The sequence below is a fragment of the Saccostrea cucullata genome, unplaced genomic scaffold, assembly GCF_032062105.1.
Source record: "Saccostrea cucullata isolate Sc308-1 unplaced genomic scaffold, CSIRO_AGI_Scuc_v1 ctg12641, whole genome shotgun sequence".
NCBI lineage: Eukaryota > Metazoa > Mollusca > Bivalvia > Ostreida > Ostreidae > Saccostrea > Saccostrea cuccullata.
The window spans coordinates 1-9,864 of NW_026922211.1; the positions used below are offsets into that span (position 1 = coordinate 1).

Below are 9,864 nucleotides of genomic sequence, written 5' to 3' on the forward strand. Positions count from 1 at the left end.
ACAAGAAGCTATTTCATTTACTGGAGCAACACAATGCACATCATTACGGCTACGAGGTCTTGCACAACAGATAGAAAATGTATCAACTTGAAGAAATTTTAGATTAAACAACCCCCAAAACATTCCATTTTATAGCAATTATTCTGTTTCTCTGTGTATATAGATTTTCTAAATATTCCATGGCTAAGAACTGTCCTTTTGCAAAATGCGTAATGTCGTTGAAGGATAAATCTAGAGTGTGTAGAACAATTAAATTTGAAAACGCCGTCTCGTGAATATAACGTATCCTATGATAGTTCAAATACAAATAGTTCAGGTTCTTTAACGATATGAAATGTTCTTTGCTTACGTTGGTGAGTAAGTTATCTGAGAGATCGAGAAGAAACAATGATATCATGTCTCTAAATGCGCTGTCCATAACGTCTTGTATAAAATTACTCTGTAATTTAAGTATTTGCAAGCTAGTTGATTCTTTAAAGTCTCCCTCTTTTACTGATGTTATTTCATTGAAAGAAAGATCGATCATTTTTACTGCACCTAGTCGTAGCTTTGTCCTATTGATATATTTCAATCCATAGTTTTGCATTGTAAAATAATTAATTGTTATTAAATCTGAGAAGAAATAATTAAAGAAGTTGTGCTTTGTAAAAATATTAAAGAAAAATATATCACAATCATTTTTTAATAATGCAGATGTCTGAAACATGTTTGTAAAGAAAACATGCGCGTAGTAACTCCTGAAACTTTTATGTTGATTACACTCTAAGGCAATTCGAAAAGGCATCTGGTTATAAATTGTATCTAATATATGCGAACTTATGTCGAAATAATTATTATAGAAAGATAAAAAAGCCACAAGGCCTTTTACCATATATACATCACTGTAAGAATTGAAAGCAATTGATATGTCCATACCTCGTTCAACACGGCGTATTAAAGCATGTTTTAATGTGCAGTTTATAAATTGCAGTGTTTGTAATTGCCCTGCGACATTATATCCCTGAACTATTGTAAGATTTTCAATAATGCTATCACGAATTGTGATGTGTTGTAAATATTTCATTTTATGTTTCATAATCTCTAGAATCTTTATGCTTGAATTTACTATGTTTACGTAATAGACAGGTAAAAACTGCTTATGTGGAAGAGACGCTTCTGAACAAGAAAAATTTCGCCATTCAAAAAAGTGATAAAATTTTGCTTTGCGACTTGAGCATTTTTTCCCAGATGACGATTGAAAACCCAAATTGTCTTTAAGAACGCATGTGCATACCATTGAAAACATTGTACATATAACCTTATTTTGTATATTTTTGGTATCATTCCGGGTTTCGTTCTTTTCCAGATCTTTTTCCAGTATTCCATTATGTTCTTTAAAATCATTCGTTAGTTCAGAATTGCTTTCATTTGAACTGATACCACACAGAGAAATTTGTGGATACTCTGAGCTTCCATATACGATCGATTTCTTGGAATTATATGTGCCTGAAATAAACAATTAAGATAATGAATTTTTTGGGCAATTTTTTTTTCGTTTCTTGAGGGGGTACTATGCTCATAGATACAACTATGAAAACAGTAGATTATTACAAGATTTATCATTGCTTTTTTTCTTTACTAAAGTTTCATCTAAAAAACAATTCAGTAAAAAATAAAAGTATTGTAAGTTCACTAAATGATATCCTTCGCCTTCCATATGATTACAATGGCAAAGTCAATGTTTGCTCTGGAAGGCCTGAAATAAATACCAGATCAAAAATGAAAATATGAGGTGGACAATTGCATTATGTTATAAGAAATTTATGAATGTATATCATTCAGTTTAGTCCAGTAGTATAGGAGGACTAGAGTTGCTGACAGAGTTAGATGTCCTTCCCTATCATATTGTTAAATGGCAGTGTCAATGTTTCGCTATTGGAAACCTACATATGTGTCTGACCAGTAAGGAAAAAAGGATGTGTACAACGGCACTACGTTTATGCAATAAACCATAATATGCGAAAGTATCATTTCCTTCTGTGGTAAATAGAGGAGTGGCAGACAGGAGATGGGTACTCAAAAGCTGAAAAGACGGACGGGCGGACGGACATCCCGATTATTATATACCGTACCACTTTCTAAGCGAGAGATATAACAAACTGTTAAAATGAATTACTTACAGTTATGCTCATCACTTCCGTCGCTGCAGTCTATCTTTCTATCACAGAATAGCGTCCCTTTTATACATTCTTTACTTACAAGGCAACGGAAGTCTCCATCATTGCAGATAAAGGTAGCTTCAACAAATAATAGAACAGCAAGATAAATTCTAGAGGATAGCTTACCTGACACTTTTTTTTCATATAAGTTATCTGTAATTATCAAATATTGTCTACTGGGCATTATCAATTCGAAGAAATGTTTTTCAATAGACAATGATAGATAAATAACAACTACACTAGACTAGGAATTGAAGTGGGTCAGTCATGTCAATTTTGTGAAGGTCGAAGTCCTCAAAAGATTTATTCACGTACCGATGAATGTCTAATTTTTCTGTTTCATTATGTGACAAACCGACTGGCTTGCGTAATAATTATATAATATTTATAATACTTAAATCGATTGATCATCTTCCTTGAACAAAAAAATCTTACAGTGTTCTCGATTCCGCGAATTCCCTTGCTAAAAACCCTTCTAGTTTCCCTATGTGTCCATCGCCGCACGGGCTTTTTAAAAATCGCCTATTAATGAATTACATGTAATAGAATTATGTAGAATGAAATAAAACAGTTTTACTATTTGTAGTTTTATCTCGGACAAAGACATTGGAAAAGGTAATATTCGAAAATTAACATTGCAATAACCGGTCACTGAGATGTAAACAAAATTTTGCATGGTGTTTAATCTGCTTGAAAAACGGTTACGCTTTGAATTCATTATATTCAGGGTATTTTTAAGGGGAATATTTTGTGCAAGTTTTTTTTTATCAGTAGATTGCATTGGTGTATGGCAATTTTTTGTGTTCGTGAGAATTGATATTTGGTGCTGACAAGGCACAAGAAACACGTCCGAAGTATTCGCAAAGTTTGGCGAATGCCTGTTGGAAAGCTATGGACGAAGACAACTACATGTATCCTTGTCAGTTTTTTGGAAATCTAGCTCAAAGTTTTATCAAGACATTAATCTTAAAATCTACGATTTCAGTGAGGCTTTTTTACCATGATGAAGACATAGATATACTAGTAACAGTCACAACTTACATATTTTTCTGAAAACTCCAAAGTGTTTGTCAGCCTTTTAGTCGTGATTACATTGATATTTTCCAACTGATTTACAAATTACTTGCTAGTAAAATTTACTTAAAAGTCATCGAATAACATTCAGAGTAAAAAATGAGTTTTAAATGAAGGTCTACAAGTGAAATAAGAAAAATATAGAGAGTTAATTGGCATGAAACATACCTGTATAGCCTATACCAGATAAATACGTTATCTTTATCACACACTATTGAAATTAAATAAATTTCCATAATTGTATTTCATACTTGTAAACATTATCAATAAAAATACAGTAACACTCGTTTAGTTTGAATACGGGTATTGCGAATTTACGGATATATAGCGAAGTTGTCTTGGATCCCCTAATATATATATTTAACGAATTCCATATATGGATATGACAAATTATGAATACAGTATAGCGAGGTAATTTCATATGTCCCAGAGATTTCGTTATAAGCGAGTTTTACCGTATTTTGCAATTGATTCCAAATTCTGTACATTTTTATGGCATTATAATTGAAGATTCAGGGGTATTTATTTTTTTGCACTCTTCACTAATCTGTTTGTCTGTTTATATGTTTGGCAATATTCGGAACTTTTACCTTGCCCATAACATCCGAATGGGTTGCAATGGGCTATGGCTTTCATATTTTACATGTGTATTCACTGTGAAAGGAAGTTTCAAACGCTTCCCAAATCCCTTTTTGTGCATTATTCCTATAAGACTTTTTTTATTTGCTCAGTATAGAAGGATTTCATTTTTAAAAAAGTTACAACGATACCAACTTTTTGTCATTTAACGTTTTGCATGTGTGTGCACGTTCAAACACATGCAAGATGACTATGGCATGTTGGCTAAACGATTAACATATATTTATATACTAAGAATAAAAAAGTAATATAAATAATACCATTTTCAGGTATTCATTTTGCGCATTTGCACGTACATGCACGTCCTTACATTCAATTTTGATAGTAGCATAAAGTGTGAATCCATTATACCTATTCATATTCTAAATTTCATGCAGTTTTGTTGAGAACCAAGAAAGTTATAGGTATTTAAAGGTTTAACTGATCAGATTGCAGCACACGTGCATGCGCATGCTTTCATGATAATTTTCATGCATCATGCTGTAAATCTTTGTAATGTATTACTATGTTCAAACTTTTAAAAGGTTTTGACATAAAACAAGAAAAATATTGAGACTTTAGTCTCACGTGCATGAAAGTATACCTCTACATATAAACACAGAAATAATTTTAAAAGTATGCGTAACTTTCGACGTTTTCTGTTTAACATACTGCTGGTGTACTGGTACGTTTAAAGCGTCATTTCAGCAGGTCACTTTACAATCTATGTGTATCAAACAAATTTATTACTTTAATTTAAAAAAGATCCGTTCGATGTACGTGATATATTCTCAATTTCATATCAAACACCGCTTAAAAAAGATTATATTCAATAATTTTAGTTTTTGAAGAAACGCATTCTCGCCTTCGTAAACTTATGAATCTACACGTTATGTACAACTTGTAGAAGTATATATTATGCAAACCAATAGATGTAAATCGCAGTAAATTAGAGGTAGACTTACATGGTGAAATGCTAAACTCTCCAATGTATAGAATTTAGAAAATTATTTTGCAATCTTTCATTACAGTTGACCTGAAACTTCGATATTGCAACTCACCTGTACAAATACTATTGGTAATGTATATGTCATCTAGAAAAGCAAAACTTTTTCCGTCCTTCTGCGTCAAGAATGTTGCCTCAAATAGTATCTAAAAAATATGTATTATATTAAATTTATATATACATCAAATTATGAAACTTAGAAATTAATTGCAATTAATGATTCTGTAATCAATTAAATACAAGTGATATGATAGACAGTGAAAAATAAGTATGGTTCTTATACTCATGATCAAAGGGGCCGGTTGTTGGAAAAATATTTAAGATAAATTCATGTAATCGATTACTGTTAGCGCTATACACACGACACGGGTTCGAAGTCCACTGTAGGACGTGGAGACCGGTCCTTCAGGTGAGACCGACTTAACCCGCATTAGGTGCTAGCACGAACAAAGATCCATCCCTGCTCAGTGGCCCTTAATTAGTGCCGAATAGTGGACCAAATTTGAAGCTCTCCACTGACAAGTGGTGGAGTCTCCGTATTAGTGAGAAACCATTAGCAAGAAGAACGTAAAACAATATACAATTAATTAATCTATTGGTCATCTTAATATTTCGTTACTGTTAAATTAGAAAATCTTTCACACAACGGTTTATGAAATGTCAATCAATCGTAATAATGACACATTTGCCGTCTTGTATGTACATTGTAACCCAACACGTTTTTTCTCCACCTTCAGTATTAAAAATCGACTTATAATGAGAAAGTAAAATTAATGTCTCCTCGGAATTTATAAACATCCCTTTTTATAACAAATATCAAAATGTTTTACCAGTTAAGTTCAAAATACTTTTTTAATTTAAAAAAATCAACAAGTGTATATTCTTACATTTGTAATTTTTATTCACTGTCACTGGTTAATAAAATTAATATTTGATGAAATTCCCCAAACTTTTGCATCAACCTCCTCTAACACATTTTTCATCATAAAATGGTAACGTCCTCTATGGTTTGCATTACTGGTAGTTTTTGCTAAGACATACGCACTAGGTGGGTTATAAACAGTAACACACAACAAAATCTGCAGAATTTCTTGATCACAATTAACACCCCGAGGCACCTGATCCCATCTCTGTTTTTTTTTTTTGGCGGTCCGTGTCAATTGCTCTGCTCCTGCATGTAGCTTTATGGCCACAAACCTAATAGAATTCTTTATCTTTGGAATGATAATTATATCTCATGTACCTCGGTTGAACGAGAGAATGCATTCTGTGTATTGACAAAATATAGCCAAGAAAATAATCGTGAGATGACTCAATGCAAAGTAGGTCTGAGAATCAACATGGTTAAAACATTTATGTTCTTGATATGCACAAAAACTTTTCTTAAATTTCTTTAACCGCCAAAATGTGGCTGAAATACTGCTGAGATAGGGTAAAACATCAATAACCAATCAACCAAGAAATCAATTTGCTTAAAATCGATTGATTTGCTCATTATTTTCAATACAAATCCTATCCTTTTCTTGCAAATTGGTTCCGAGCGACTCTCATTCTGCAATTTTTGCTATATTACATGTACGTGTGTATTGAAGGCATTCTAACTTTGATGGGGGCTTATATTATTCTAAATAAATGACAACAAGTATATTTTTTTTTTGTTTTGAAGATCGACTTAGCTTGAAGAAATTTCATTCATACGCAAGTGATTATCAAAATGTCCACATTTTGGAAGAGTAATTTTTCATACACAGGAAATTATAAATTGACATTTAAGAGAGAAAAGAGGAAGGGGACATGAATTGCTTATATGCAATTCTCTCAGAATGCTTGTTCAGTTAAAACTTGTACTGTAATTGTGAAGTTTTCTTATTTTCTGCTTCCAATGGCCAATGGCCACCCGTGTTTTAGCTAATGAATCTTTCAAAAGACCACAGATATTTTCAAATGTAATTCATATGCCAAAATAAATTTTAAAGATATCAAAATGACAAATTTTCTGACATACTCAATCTCTTATTTCTGTATTACTTACCTTATACTTTGCTGCCATTGGTAAATTAATTTGTATCTTCTGAAAATAACTTTTATACACATGTTTTTCCAAACATATCTCTTCTCTATTTCTTTGAGTGCTTTTTCTGTTTAAATCTCTATAACTTGGTAAACATGTCACAAACAATTCTGTGGATCCAATCAACATGTAGGAATAATGGAGACACTGGACATTTTTCGCTCGTGGAAGCTCCTCGCTTATTAGATAAGAACTTATGTATATATTCACATTTTTCACAGGTTTGAGGTTTTGAAGATACAATAAAGGTCTGGTTGTGGCAACAAGTACAGTTGTGTTCCTTTGAACCAAACCTTTAAATTGAATTTGTGCAAAAGCATAGAATTACATTTTATTCATGAAAAATATAAGTTTTCATGTTTCAAATGGCAGTGGTAAAGAACTGTTACTATCTGGATAATTTTCATGTCCTATTTCATTATCAAATTGACAAAATTAAAATCACTTAATAATACTGTTCTTTTTTAAATAAAGTATTCTTTTTTTAAAAAAATCTTAAAAAGTACATTCCTACATGTAAGAATCAGAATCTTCTTAATTGCATACTGCATTTATATATCTCAGTTGATTCGATACGCAAGAGCATGCTCTACCCAGGTAGCACAACAACGTTATTGAAACGTTATCAAAACGTTTTCAAAATGTTATAAAAACATTTTCTAAAACGTTATTACAATGTTATTTTGTATGGTTTTTTAAACGTTATCATAACGTTTTTCAAAAACATTGTCCTGCAATGTTTGGAAAACATTTTTGAAAACGTTTTCAAAACATTTTTAAAATCGTTTTCAGAACATTTCTAACATGTCTTAAAGGATTAAGAAAAATTTACTAATAAAAAAAAATTATTGTACTTCCTATGGTTTTAATTGGTTTAAACTCTTTCACAAATATAATCCATGAACTCTTTTTTACATCCACACAGTCAATAACAGTCTTCTTAACAGGGAAGATTTGTCACAATTGAAATAAGAAAAAAAATCACAATATCCTTCTTCCTTTGGAAATCATCTGTTTGGCACTTGGAATTCTTTGTTTTCTTCTGAAAAACAAAGATACAGAGAATAATTTTAGAAGATTTAAAAACTATACATAGTCATAAATCCGATAAATACAAGAAAAGTGTGTATGTTTTTGGCAACAGTTCTATAAAATATATACTAAATAAACATGATAAATCTATCTCCGTTATGCATTCGTGTCAGGAAATTTCAAACGTACCTTTAAAATTAATACCCCGGTAAATCCCTCAAAGATGGTGTGTAGCAAACTTCATTCTGTCCAATTCCTCTCATAACATGTAATATTTAGTCTTTGCAAACAGCCGCTGTAAAATGAAAAATGATATTCATTTTGAGAATTGTAAATTGAAAAATATATACATGACACTGTATATAAATACAAATCATTTTACATTTCAAAAGAAGTATTTAAACCAACTTGTTAAGCCCCCCCCCCTCCACACACACACACAAACACGCAAACTCAACCTACTCGATCCATTTAAATCATGTTTTGAAGCTTTCAATATGAAAATCTATCTCTAAGCCTGGGGTGATTATACTAAAGTACACATTAATAAAGAAAATTCACACGAGACACAAGACATAATACACATGTAAAATAAATGCACAATCATGATAAACTTCAATGATCAGTTTACTTCAAAAACAACCAATTAACCGCCCTCAAATATCCAAGATATATACAATCATTTACCATAGGCATAGTCACAGGGGGGGCAGCGGGGGCACTAGCCCCCCCACTTTCAGATCTGGGGGGGCAAGAGTATGTCTGTGCCCCCCCCCCACTTTTTAATGAAGAACATAATATTATTACATAGTTGTATAATAAAATTGTGTAGAAAAATTGAAATTGAAAAAGAAGTTGGCCACTACCCCCCCCCCCCCCCCCCCCCCCCCCCCGCCACGAAATAGGATTTTCGAGTTTGGGGAACTTTAATTTTTTTTTTTTTTTTTTTTTTTTTTTTTTTTTTTTTTTTTGGTTTTTTTTTTTTTTTTTTTTTTTTTTTTTTAATTTTTTTTTTTTTTTTTTTTTTTTTTTTTTTTTTTTTTTTTTTTTTTAATTTTTTTAATTTTTTTTTTTTTTTTTTTTTTTTTTTTCCTTTTTTTTTTGTTTTGTTTTTTTTTTTTTTTTTTTTTTTTTTTATTTTTTTTTTTTTTTTTTTTTTTTTTCCTTGTCAAAGAATTTCTGGACTTGAGCCCCCCCCCACTTTTAAGTTTGTGACTACGCCTCTGTTTACCATTGTTTACAAGGAATGATTCAGGCTTATACAAACACATGCAGCTATAATAAATACATGTATACACGATGAATACAACTTTAAATTCAACATACCACACGGTGATGTAAAATATTCCCTAAATCCTGTTCTTTGTCTCTCAAGAATGCTGCCCGGTTTTTCAAAATCTTGATAAGTTGACCTATATAGATCACGTGGAAATAGTTTGCAGCAAGGAGCGGTTTCATCAGCGCTGACCACGGCATCCCGCTGTGTCAATCAATTAACTTTTGATAAACGCGTTATCCAGGAGGAAACAAAACAAGTGAATAAATGCACTGCATTTCTTTGTTGAACTACATCACATCTTAGAAAAAATACTTTAAAATGGCTTTTTATACATTTTTCACAATCATTATTTTTTTTTTAGGAAATCAATGTGGCATATAAAGCAATTAAAAAAGAACTGAATTAAAAACATTTTTGTTTAAGTTTTTTTCCTTATATGCTTTAAAAGATATCACCTAGTATTAATAACACACAAACAAAAAAGTAAATACTAAATGTATAATTTTTAAGAATTGAAATATATAGAGATATTTGTTGTTTCTATAACGTTTTAACAATGTTTTCCAAACATTTTAAGACAATGTTA

The 9,864-nt window shown here is 31.3% G+C and overlaps 1 long non-coding RNA gene across 1 annotated transcript; it reads right to left on the reverse strand.

The window, feature by feature from the left end:
* Positions 1-7,818: 7,818 nt before the first annotated feature.
* Positions 7,819-9,569, reverse strand: LOC134261392 (uncharacterized). The gene is made up of 3 exons (XR_009990809.1): positions 9,326-9,569; positions 8,189-8,294; positions 7,819-8,009 (listed from the first exon to the last, which is right to left on the reverse strand). It is a non-coding gene; the product is annotated as an uncharacterized LOC134261392 (long non-coding RNA).
* Between the last annotated feature and the right edge of the window lie 295 nt (positions 9,570-9,864).